This window comes from Coptis chinensis, chromosome 2, assembly GCF_015680905.1.
Source record: "Coptis chinensis isolate HL-2020 chromosome 2, ASM1568090v1, whole genome shotgun sequence".
NCBI lineage: Eukaryota > Viridiplantae > Streptophyta > Magnoliopsida > Ranunculales > Ranunculaceae > Coptis > Coptis chinensis.
The window spans coordinates 107,846,952-107,850,731 of NC_141457.1; the positions used below are offsets into that span (position 1 = coordinate 107,846,952).

Consider the following 3,780-nt stretch of genomic DNA (forward strand, 5'->3'; position numbering starts at 1 on the left):
CTAAAGGTCATCCGTCTTAATAGAATTTTCATTTTGGGAAATACCTAGAGCGACGCCTTGAGCGTTGAAAAAGTGTTCGCTTAAATTTATGAAAAATAAGAAAAATAATTAAATTGGAAATGTTCATTTTTGGCAACGAAAGTGTGGTGCTGCTATAGATTAAATATCTATTGCAACCCCTTGCCATCTTGGTAATTCTAGGATAGACTATGTGTAGGCCCTTGTTGCGACGTTCTCGGTGTTGCCAATGGGTTTTGGTTTGGGCGGATAAATTCTTTTTGGCTTCAAATATTTTTCGTGCTCCAGTTTTCATGTTCCCGCTTGCAAGTCATAACAAAATTAGAAATACCATAAAAAAAAACCCCTAGATTGCCGTCTCTCTCCATCTAAACCGAAACTTCTTTCCTCCATCTCCAAAACTCATCCTCTTTCTTCACATCTTCAAAGCTTATCTCTCCTCCACCCTCAACCTCCATTGTTACCGACTTTACTTAGGTGAGAAGATTGGACACCGATATTTTGTTCCGCGACATAATAAGATGTCCCACCAATATTATCGAATATATCATCATCGAGAGATTGTAGAGCATACAAGACTCGTGGCACCGCCACTTATCGCCCTAAAAAATGGCAGCAGCCGGCTTATTACTCAGGTGAGTTGTGTCAGGTCGGTTTGTTTATGGATGATTATTAGAGAGTTAACTCGCTCGCTCTAGCCTCCTTTTTTTGTTCATTTTTTTGTAGATGTAGCGGTGGCATCAGTGCTTTCGTCCAAACTCAACAACAACACCACTTATTATTGTTCCCTCATCATGATAATACTCAATATAATTCCATATTTTTCAGAGGTTCAGTTTTTTTGGAGCTTCACACACTTGTTAATTCCTGTTTCCTTCTACCATGTTCATTTGTTTTGCACGTTTCCATCTCATTCCTTGTATCACCCAATTCTAATTTTTATTTGTTATCTAATTCAGTGAAAAAAGACTTTAAAGAATAATTTATTTTAATAGCTTTGATTGATAAGGAAGGTATTATGCAGCAAGTTTACATCTATCTTGTTCATTGTGATTGTTTTCGTGTTCCACCATTTTAATTAATATACGATGGCGTTATATAAGCATTTTGATGTAGACCACCTTCTGTGGTGCTCTTTATTCATCTCTGTCTGTTTTCTTTTTGGCAGCACAAAGGAGGGTAAAGGTTTGTCAACTAAAGGCTAGCTTTTGGGATTCCATCAGAGAAGGGTAAGTGACTTGTATTGAATAATTTGGTATTTCTAGACTGTTGTGTCATTCTAATAGTCACAATATCGTGCAATTTTCTATTGCTTAAATAATTAACTACGTACTACTCTCGGTACTTCTTACATTTTTTTAATGTTAAAGTTGGAATGTAGAGCCACGCATTATACAGTAATTACATCTTAATAGAGAACAATATCATCCTATCACAAAAATAGAGAGTTCAGTCCATCTAATTCACACTCTGTGTACAAATGAATGAACAATCTTTCTCTTGCTCGGATTTACTAGTTATCCACAAAGCTTAAATACTCTCTATTTTTTTCTTAGCTTATTTGTGCACGGAATGTAAATCAACTTGCTTGTTGGTGTAGATTTTTGAAGAATAATACAACACAAGTTATTGAACCACCGTCATCACCACCTGAAGAGGAAGAACTATTACCTCAAGAGATTGTTCTTTCTAAAAAAGCACAACCAGATGGCACAATCGAACATATTCTATTTGCTTCAGGTGGAGATGTGGACGTATACGGTCTTCAAGCCTTATCCGATAAGGTTTAATTCTATTCTTGAGACTTTAAATTGATAAACTGCTTTCCTGCCAATTGTTGTATGTACATCTATACCCGTGTCACTGTGTGAAATGGTAATGTATCATGTATGTAAAGTGCAGCTATAAAGTTCACATATTCAATTTTCTTAGATAAGTTCTCATGATCTTTTATTTAAAACAACGAGGTGTCCATTGACACATTTCATTCCATGGTTATTAGGTGGGATGGCCTCGATGCCACCTTCAAAAGTAGCGATGGCTCTAAAAATACTTATATGGTGGCAACTTTGCATTCCATAAGAGAAGATCTTCAGACATAGGTATACATACATAAGGATCGCATCAGTGGCCCATCTAATATCATGTTTTCTAGTGTACCAATTATTTTGAGCTGATTTTTATGCTTGATATATTCAATACCATTTGCAGCTGAGATCTATTTAAATAATGATGAACATCTTAGTGTACTTGGAGAAGCTATTTGGCAGAGAGAATTGATTAAAATGAGCTTATTGGCTTGGCTCGCGCTACATTAGATCATGCATTCAATGCCATAATATGGGATGTACTCGTTGATCTTACCTATCAGGTCTATACTATGTTGCTAGGAAGCTTCCTACTTGTTGATAATTGAATTGAAACTTAATATATTGTAAGCTTTTACCTTGGAATTGCTTTTCAGAGCCAAGGTCTTGGGAAGGCACTTGTCTAACAGATGATAAGAGCTCTTCTGCGAAAGGATATTGGCAACATAACCTTGTTTGTCGATAGTCAAGGTATGCCACTTAATTTTGTTTGTGGCATGCTAAAGTCGACCTTTTTTTTTACTCTAGCTTTCCCAACATATGAGTTCCTAGGAAATTTAAGTTTAGGCTTGTTGCTAGGTCCTATACCTTTGAGGATGGTGTCTTAGTATTTCAACTTGAGGTGACTAGAGTTACGGATCTAGGATTCCTGTGTGCAAACCGATTGATCATTCTAGACCGCCTATTCCTCTTTCTCGTGAAAGTCATCCACCAAGAACTCTAACAGTTGCAATGCAATATTTTGCTCAACAAGTAGTCACTTGTTGGATCCTCTCTGGCAGTTTCGGACATTCTCACCGTTGACAAGATATACTAGAAATATTAAAAATATTCTAAGGTGAACCGTCGTTAAGACAAAAAGCATAAACTTACTAATTAACATACCAAATCGGTTATAAGTCGTAAATTGCCTAGTAGAGCGGGGAGTACAACTAGTAAAGACAATGTAATACAACCTTGAAAGTTTATTAGTTGTTGGTAGCTAAGAAGAAGAAAACTTAATAAGTTGGTGTGGCATGTGTACTGCTTGTTTTAGTTTGTGATGTCAAAACCTGATTGTACAATTATTTTATTGTAGTAGGAAACACGGAAAGAGTCTTCATCGGACCGACAATCTAGGAAAGAGTCTAGTGACTTTCGCAGCATGTTGAAACACTTATCACCCTGTATGCCAAAAAGTACTTGCTATGAATTTAATTGGTAGTAGAAGGATAATGAAAAATCTAATATTAGGTTTAAATCTTTTATACGGTTACCTTATTCTTCTTCAGAGAATCCTCTGCAGTAGAAACTTTCTCCGCACATGCTTTCTCTAATTCGATTAGTAAGGTTTTCTCTTTCTTCCCTAAAGTGCAAACAAGTTCCCACCTTAAAATTCTGGTTTAAGAACAAGTAGTTTAAAACATAATGGAAGAAAGGGCTTTGTTCTACTCCTCACGTTGTTGTTCATGACGGCTGAACAACCTTTTCTCTTCTTCTTCATATTTCCCATTAAAAATATACATGTCTTACATATGTCTTACCTTTTTTGATTAAATTTGGCTTTAGATATAAACTGGATTAATCCTAGCCCCCAATAACACACATATATTGTGATACATATTTCACTTGTTGCTTTTTGTGCTAAGGCTACCTGAACCTTATAGCACTTTTTTTTTTTTTTTAAGCATCGGGG

General features: G+C 36.0%; 1 pseudogene; it reads left to right on the forward strand.

The window, feature by feature from the left end:
• The first annotated feature begins 627 nt into the window (after positions 1 to 627).
• LOC147520277 (putative acetyltransferase TAP2) lies at positions 628 to 2,713 on the forward strand (annotated as a pseudogene).
• The last annotated feature ends 1,067 nt before the right edge of the window (positions 2,714 to 3,780 follow it).